The following is a 9,693-nucleotide window of genomic DNA, read 5'->3' as shown; positions in this document are numbered from 1 at the left end:
CAAACCAAATCCAGGGGTGTCTTTATCCAATACCCACTGACCAAATCAGATAAGTTCGTCGTGCATTGCCTGTAGTAATGTTTGAAATCATATAGGACATAGCGTCAGACGATGATAATTTAGCTCATTGAAGGGATGGCTATAGTTCACACCTGTCCAGGTTAATCACATGAGTTCTTAGTTCGGGTTTTGCTTGCGCGTCATTCGAACTACCTGACTTTATGCAGTTATATTACAAGATTTTATCTTTTATTCAACAGGTATTGTTGAACTGAATTGTATTTTTATAATAATAATTAAAGACGGCTATTTTTTTTTTTTTTTTTTTTGTGATTTTGAACATTGATATTTATGTTATCACGGATTCAAAATCGAAATAAGTCCACTGTGTTATGTACCGTACTATTACGGGCTAGTAGATATGTAACCTCTATGTAGGCTACAACAGATTACTATATATCAATGGATGTATGGATCTCCCAGTAAAACGGCACCTACGAATTGTATATTACTGATATAACCGGTAAGGGGAAGTAATCCACGGTATCCCGTAGAAATAGCTGCATATGTAAGGGAAATTTCAAAAGACAATCTTGTTGAAAGTTTTCAATTAAGCGATATCAACATACTGTCAATTATGTTACGTTATTATCTACTTAACATTGTGACAATTAGCCCGACAATATAAAAGCAAGCACTGTAAACAGGTCTATTGACAAATACGCTACTAACATGCCAAAACTCGATTACGCCCCGAAAATTAACCCGTGAAAGCGAACCCGTCAAGATACATTTTTTTATTTTTCATTTCTTCCTTATAATAGAATCACTCCTCGTTCAAGCGTACTAAACCAACGTTTCTAAATCATCTGCATACATAATTAAGAAAAGGTTGATAGATTTTTATCGATGAACAATATTTTTGTTTACAAAATCAATTTCTGCGTCATCAACAAATAAAGTAAACAAAAGAGGAGACAATATTTCCCCTTGAAACGATCCACAATTACATTTAAAGATTTCAATTATACATCTGTACTTTAATATAACATCTTAAATGGTCATAGACTTCTTACAGTGTAGAAACTCCTCCATAATCCTTCCTTAATCATCTTATGACACAGATTTTCATGACTTTAAAGTTTAAAAAAAAGTAATTTAGTCACCAATAAAGTAACGATATTGGCCGTCAACATTTCTAAAAGTTCTATTGATAAAACAACATTCACTAACAACAAGTATTTTCTAAATCCTAAGTGTTTATTAGTAATATTATAACCCTGACCTTTACTCATTAAAATGTGACCATCGGTCAAACTAACACAGACGTACCATCAAATTTAATATTTGATTTCTTTATAGTAATATTCCACTTTTCTGCCTTCAGTATTTTAAAGTTAGATTTATAGTTGTCGTAATAATCATGCAGTTCCTTGCACGTGGCGATGTCTGATGATGTTGTTGTGACCTCGTCATCGCTGATAATTGCTGAGAAATACGCTATTTCTTGAATTTACATTCGCCTAAAACTAGCTGTTGTCACAAAGCGAAATACATTTTCTCTGTCAGGACACTATTTGCTTATAAAAGTTGTCTAAAACCTTCAACCTCTTACGCTGATTTAACACATGCGTTAGATAAGCGCTCTCTTTTAGAAAGTCCATAAAAACCAGTTCTAAGAATTTCAAGAATACTCTGTACCAGTTGTAAACTTCACATTCTGGCCCGTAGTGGTATTGTTTAGATGATAAGTAATATATAGGGTAGGTGTATCCTTTGGTATTTGTGTGTATCAATTACGTTTATTACATGTACCCTTAATTATGTGAAATTGTGTCGGATGATATTTTCAGAGAAAAAAATATATGTACACACAAATAGGTTGCATGCTAGTCACATGGTCACCAAATTTAAACAAACCTGTAAATAATAATTTTAGTTCACCTTTTCGAAACAGGATAGACCTTACCTGTAATTAGTATCAATTGTCTTCATTTTGTAACAACAATACATATGACATAATGCCTTATACTTATGTTAACTGAGTGGGAAGACACCTTGTCAACACCATTGTTTAGTCTCTGATATGATTCGGCTCAGATGCAACCTAGTCAAAACATTATTTTTTCTCTTGTACTGTCGAACTTAATTCGATGTCGATAGGACCGTTGGAAAACTTTGAGTTATCAAACCATTCACTTTTAATGGAAAGTGCAACCCCGACAGACGAACTACTGCGAATTAAAGAGGGACTCTGGGTTATACAGGTTCGAGATAACGAGTTTCGACAGTATTTTAAACTTCTAGGATAACTTTTGAACCTTTCATCACTCGCGCAGAATACTTCAGTGTATATCGATATCAATAAGAGCGCCGACAATTGATTTAGCGATCGTATTTGAAATAAAACATTTGACAAGAACAATTGATCATACAAGATCTCTGTATTTTAAGACTTTACTAATCTTCAGCTTAATTTTATCGTGATCGTGATCAATTGATTATCAGATAATGTACAAAAATTGTCGTTGTCAAGTCGGTAAATTAAAATAATTTTTAATCTGAAAAAAATCTTATTTATCATTGGTACAATACCGTTTAAACAATTTTTACAACTCAACAAATTTGATCTGCCTGGAATGGTTCATATAGCAAGAATCAAACAGGCTGAGGCACGGTCTGATAAGTGCCAGGGGTAAATACAGTCCTATGACACGACGACAGAAGCATTTGTATAAAAATACTGTTACTTACCTGGTGAAAGGAATAGAGACTTATTTGCATAACTTTTGTGCCTCTCTATTCTGTTGCGGCTTGAAAGAGACTTGCCTTCTACTTCTCCGTGTAAGTAATGGAAATATGACTTCAAAGCGTACAATGGATTCCGAATGATAATTACAGCTCCATCAAACTTGTTGATTTGACGGTGACTTTTATATACAATACAGACGTTTCTAGTTCCACTCCATATATTAGCTTTGGTATTTGATCTGCTCCTAAATGAACAAGTTTGAATTCCTGTAATAAATGAGGATTTATAATTGATATCGTACAATATAATATATGAATAAATTCACGAGACAATGATGTATCTCCGAAGTTGATGATGAAAATGATATAACAATCGTAGAACAATGATATATACAACAGTTGACAAATAAGATGATATAATTATTGAAACTTACCTGAGAGCTGTTCTATCATATGTCTCGTCCAGGTGTTTCCAGATGCTGGAAAACTTAACAATCCTGTGTTTTTATCGAAACTGCTTTTCATCATGGCCACATCTCTATTCGGACATGCTTCGTTAGAGAATTTTTTCTCTAGACGTTCCAAGTCGAAATATTGTTCTAGAGTTGACAATCGATTTCCATCTTTTAGTTCCACGACATGTGTATGACGAATCCTTGTGTGTTGTTCAAACGTTGGAACTTGTGATGTAGACGTATGGTAAAATCCGATTACTACAAGCATACCAAGACATAACAAAACTGTAGCAGAAAAAACACACGGCTTTTTCGGAATCCACATGATTGAATTACAGTAAGAATCAACACAGATCCTTTAGATAATTGTAAATAAAAGTATTAAAATAAAAACGAAACCATAATATAAAAAGCGTTTCTCAAAACCAGCTTGTCTTCAAATCAGTTTAACCTAAAATAACTACATATTCCCCATTTGATACGTGTCGGTTGTTTTGTCTTTTTCAATATTCACGTTTACAGATTGTTTGTGTGAACTCGCCATTGTCTACATGATTACCGGTATTCGCATTGTGTTTCATCTATACAAATTGCTATTGTACACGTTATTATGTCTATGAAAGCGTTAAAAATATTGGCCTGGAATAACAATAAGGCAGATGTAGTCCTGACAGGCCTACCTCGCTTGATAAAACACTGTCCAAAATGTAATCTCGAGTGTCGCTAATTGCATCCCTGTGCTTTATTCCAGAGAAATCAGTCTTACTGTCTTATCAGACATTTTGTTTGACAGGTTATTTTGGGGTTTTAAATAATTAGTAATATTATTCATATCTATTGTTACTCACACCTTATCCAACAATGAATTGTTTCTGTGTTCACATAGCAGGACTATACTGTACAATAGTAATTACTGTAAACTACAATAGTATCCGAATTCAGGTGAAGCAAAGGTCAACAATATGTCTGTTTAAACCTTTTGTTATGATTGTGATACACCTTCAATATGCTGTTTTTTTTCTGTTATAACCAAATATAGTGTTAAGTTTTTCAAATTTATGAGATTAATGGAAAATAAGAAATTTATAGAATTAATGAATTTAACCAATTATGTAAGTATATATCTTCATGTATACATGATCAACATTCATCCTTAAATAAATGCCTTTCAAATCGGCCGGATAGTGCAGTTTCTTTTGAGTACATACTAGCACTGGTGAAAAAATATGATGATCTGATGGCGCTTTGGTAACGCACTTTGTCTTACTTAAATGTCAATTGGGATTAAATAACAGACGAAACTAATTCAAATTCTCCCCAAATGATGGACAGAACAGAACATAATAATTACAAATTTTACAAATTGAAAGGAAAATTGTATAAGAATTTACAAGACAAACCCATGGGAGGTAAGTCATATACAGCGGGTTTTAATATAAAATGAATTGCTCAAAACACAATTGTAATATCATAATACATTATTGACAAACTTTGACCTAAAATCCATGTGCATTCAACTACACTGCCAGTTTTTCCAGCAAGGGAGTTATATTGATACATGTATTTTATTTATTTCACTTTTCACAACTTGTTTGAATAAAATACGTCTATATGTACATGCATTAGTCCACAGCTTTGCTCAACTTGTATTTCCGATACTTGTCGTAATGGTAACGCAGGGATCTCAAGTAAAATTAATTATTTTAATACTAATTCAGTGGATATAGATAAACATGTATAACAGCTTATCTTCAAAAACAGTCGACAAATATTTCTTCATTTAGTGATATTGTTTTTAGACAGTTTTGTTATTGTACTAAACTACAGTTTAATAACAATTGCTAGTTAAAATGACGTAATTCTGATGTTACAAACACGAACTGGTTTTATTCAGTCCTCTACACAGCAAGAAATGTTGACTCCTACCTAACTTTGCGTTTCACTACATTTCCCAGAAAGTAAATTGTGGTGCAAAGTTACCCCATATCATGATAGTATAATTATGTTTAAAGGTATGAATGGATATTTTCTCGTATGGATGTGATCGACATGGTTGGTACAGAAATGTGATAAGTGACACCCTGATTAGATATTTTGTATGTAATTGTATGGTACTGTCTTACATATTGACAATAAGAAGATAAATCATTTCGTGAGCAAACAAACAAATGATACCGTTCTCATGAAAAAGGCGACATCATTTCTAACCCGAAATGCACGCTGACTAGATCAGTTCACTGCTTTTTAAATAGACTGCTTCTTATTAAAAGAATTAAGTTATTTCAAAGTAGAATGCTATTTTCGCCTCTGTACAAATACATTATATCGCTAAATATAATTGTATTTGTCCTTTGTGATAAAATGTACCATTTACAGCTACTATATATACAACTGTCTAGACAGCAATATTTTTGAGATTTCAAGAGCGATAGATATTGCAGAAACTTACCAACTTTTCCACCACTCTGAGCTACTGCACTGAGAGTAAAATGGAGTTTTCGGTTAAGATGACACATACATTTTTTGACAAATTCCAATGCATCGAGCTATCTGTTTAAATGCATGTCAGCAACTGGCTGCAAATGTCCTCTTTACTTCACACTAAAAATTAAAAATCATAACAGGTCTGAGCAAGTTTTAAAAAGTTTATAACTTAAAAAAGAGATACTTATAGTTATAGCTGGTCTTTAAAGACAGCCGCTTTTCAGCGGGGGTTTCTCCTTTTTTTCAATTAGTCTCAAAATGGACTACGGATATCTAGCAATGAACATGACCTTTGTATCAAATATGAGAATGAACCACCATACTTTTCCAGAAATAGTAATAACAAACAATATCTGAAAAAAAAACCACGATGGCTGCCTATCAGTCATTTTGGTTTCTTTTTTTTTCTGGTAAGTCGCAAAATTGATTATGCACTACCAGGGACTAATGCAAATCAAAATATGAAATTTGAAAATGATTCATGGGTTGCTTCTCCATAAATACTAACAAAAAGAATTGTTTGAGGACAGAAAGGATTAGAAAAGCCCGTCATCTGATGATGGTTAGCTCATAAAATCTGTTGAAATAAAATAAATCATATCAGAGTGGGTAAAATTTTGCATGATTCGAGTTTCAACAGCACCCGACACATAATCAATTCAGTTGATCTAAGAGTAAGTACGTTTATTTCTGTTTAAATGCTATGAAATTGCCGAAAAATATAAGACATTAGATTTCCTAATCTTGGCTGGCGCTGACGGGGAATGTCTCTGTAGAGGATGTGTTTATTAGGATACACAAGAAAAAGCACTTGATTTCTATATCATAATTAATTTCAGATGATGGAAGACTAAGTGTACATGTCATAGTTAATTTAAGTTGATCAAGGACTTTCTTATAGAAGATAGAAATGTCCTGATATTTTCAGGCAAACCTAGATTGATTTAGGATATATTAAAAGCCCATATGTCACAGGCAATGACGAACAGTCACTTTAACATTCAATTATAAAGCGTAGGTTGACTGAATTCTTTTTAACAATCTGGAATGCTGATTTGATTGTTAAACTTTAGACCAGATCAATGTAAAAAAAAATTAAATGCCAACAAGGAAAAAGCATTGAAATTGAAAAGAAAAACCAAGTACAGTTGTCAGCGTCACCTTGGCCGATATAATGATTATATAATGTTTAATGGTAGTGAAACATTTGGCGTCATGTAAAACCAATTCAAATGAAATTAAATATGGATGTGTATATATTTTATTGAGAAAACATGCCGAAAGGAAAACATATAACCATTTTTATGGATTTAAAGTGAAAAGTAACAGCTGATTGTCACAAAAATAAAATGACTTTTGAGTGTCAGCCAAACTAGCTATTACGAAAACTTGCATTTACATTCGATGTGATTGCAGAGTAGCTGTCCGCACACCAAGGTGAGCAAACCAATCGTGTTCTTTGTTTGTAAGTTGAAATATATGACTGAACACTGGACTCAAACGAGACAAACGCACAGATTAAGATGTTGGCTGTAATTTTGGTTCTGTGTTGACGGTTGATGTATAATACGTCTAAAAGTTTTTTCAGGAGGCTTTACCGAGTGCTAAATTTAGAAATTGTTCTCTCGAGGGTTGTGTGTCTGAAGGACACAGAGGTAAATTTATATATTGTTTCGCCGTTCTGGCCGTTGTATAGTTAAAACAAAGTTAAAACAGTAGTAATGCTGAAAAAAATGAAAGTGCGTGTTATTTATTTCTATGTTTTAAAAACTTTCTTTGCCTGGCAAAACTGAAATGGTGAACGACCAACAAAAATAGTTAACTTAGTAATATAAGAAGTGATTTTCATTGTATTTGTCACCGTGTTGTAGATAAATATATAACTAAATTAATTCTACGTAGATGAGAAAATCTGGAAAATCAAGGTCATTGTAAACGACCTTAAATATTCTCTCTAATATATTACTTTGAACAGAAGAATGTTGAATAATTGTTTCAGAGAAAATAAGAGCATATCTGGTAATATTTAAGTATTCTCATTGTTTTGTCATTATTTCTTCTTCCTGTCACTATTTGTCATTGTTGATTTGAAACAGCACATGCGATCTTGGTGTTCTACTTTACAAAAAATTTATACTTTACTTATTTTACAACAACTTAATAACTTATTGTCGTCTAATGCCGCATGTTGCTGTTTACTTGAATCAAAATGATTGTGACATTTTTTCTAGTTAATAAATGGATTTCTAAAATTCCATCGGATGTTGCAGAAATAGCTTCCTTTTGAGTTAAATCTAAAACCATTTTTGTCGAATTTTAGATACTCCAGTCATGTGATTTTACAAATAGCCCAAGGCATTTCGGTTTATGTAATTACTAGTTAGTAGTCGGGGACATTTCAATAATTCTGTCATTATTCTAGTGTAGATAGATACTGTACAATCGACAAAAAAGAGAAAAAGATGACATCTAGCATCAAACGTAAGTTGCTTTTATTTCAAGCCCCTAGTATTCCTTGGTTGAATAAAAATGTTCTCGTGTCTTTTGGTCGTGTTCTCTGCATTCTCCGTCACTTCAGAGGATCATTCAGTTAAGATTCAGTTATAACCATGTGACATGATTTTGATATGTAAAAATGATTTTAAGGTGACTGACTATATAGTATAAGCTTAAACTATATCTGAGATGTAAAAATAACTTAATTATCTTTAATTTAGTACGTTTATGGATTAACCACGCGTTTGCCTAAGACCGGATGTTAGGTAGGGCTAACAGCCGTGAAATCGACTTCGGAAATGGCTAACAGTAAAGGTAGCTATAGATTTAATTGTATTGGGTTGACGACCATAAATGTACATTATATATGCATATAGAATCTCGTAAGTGCTATACACGGTATTGTCCAATATTGGTACTGGATCCTAACAAACAGATGTTCGTTGGATGCATTTTACTGGAATAGATATATGATCAATGAAATAATAACGACAAGTGAATTGTCAAATTTTCGAGGCAATCTGCCACATGACAATTCACCTGTACTGTCGTTATTACTTCATTGATCACCCTCACACATACCCTCACACCCACCTATTCACACACACACCTACCCACACACCCACACACACACACACACACACACACACACACACACACACACACCCTCATCCTCACACACACACATAGATAGCTTATCCTAGATGCCGCATGGCGGGGCCTGTGACGTGTCTAGCGCTCCGCCATCTTTGGAAGGTATTGTACAAGCTGTACAAATTGATGTTCTACAGAATGTGTACCATTCCAATTTACCTTTGTATGATAGGGCCTATTCATTTTGGCTTGTAAACATATATATAGTTCTAAGTAGTAGATGTCATTGTAACAGTGTTTCAAGTAATGATAAAACAGGGGTTTTTTGGGGGCTACTATCATTAAGTGCTTCAGCAGCTATATTAAGAGATGGTCAATCACCTCATGTAAGGAGTATTTTTTTTTTTTTGTATTTTGCTGTAACATGCTGTTGTGAAACTGACATGTAGTAGTGTGATTGATTACAGTTACGTTTTGTGTTTGACAGTGTTTCATTTTGGTGACAAAATAAGCAACTAGCCTATACATTGTACAATATATAGATATCTTGGGCTTATTAGTGATGAATACAGAACATGTAGACAGATAGTATCAGTGCTGCATATGTAGAAAGTGTATACTTTGTATTTGACTAGTAGGTATGGGACTTAAAATAAAGTAGTGTGCACTTCAAGCAAGGTCAAACTGTACTTGTTTTCATTATTGTCATGAATTATGTGGTTGTTGTTGCATCGATTTCAAACAGTTGTTGGATTATAGGTTTACCTTCTCTACATATGTATGTGAATGTTAAGTGTGAAAGCAAAGACATGCTGCACTTCATTAGATTCGCCTGTAAGCGAGATCCGACTGTATATTACCTTACATTGTTTTGCTGTGGTCTCCTCATTCATAATGCACAAAAATTCAAGAA

The sequence above is a fragment of the Ylistrum balloti genome, unplaced genomic scaffold, assembly GCF_031769215.1.
Source record: "Ylistrum balloti isolate Yb309-2 unplaced genomic scaffold, AGI_CSIRO_Ybal_v1 Utg369632, whole genome shotgun sequence".
NCBI lineage: Eukaryota > Metazoa > Mollusca > Bivalvia > Pectinida > Pectinidae > Ylistrum > Ylistrum balloti.
The sequence above is the reverse complement of the archived record's forward strand: the minus strand, read 5'-3'. Positions refer to the sequence as shown.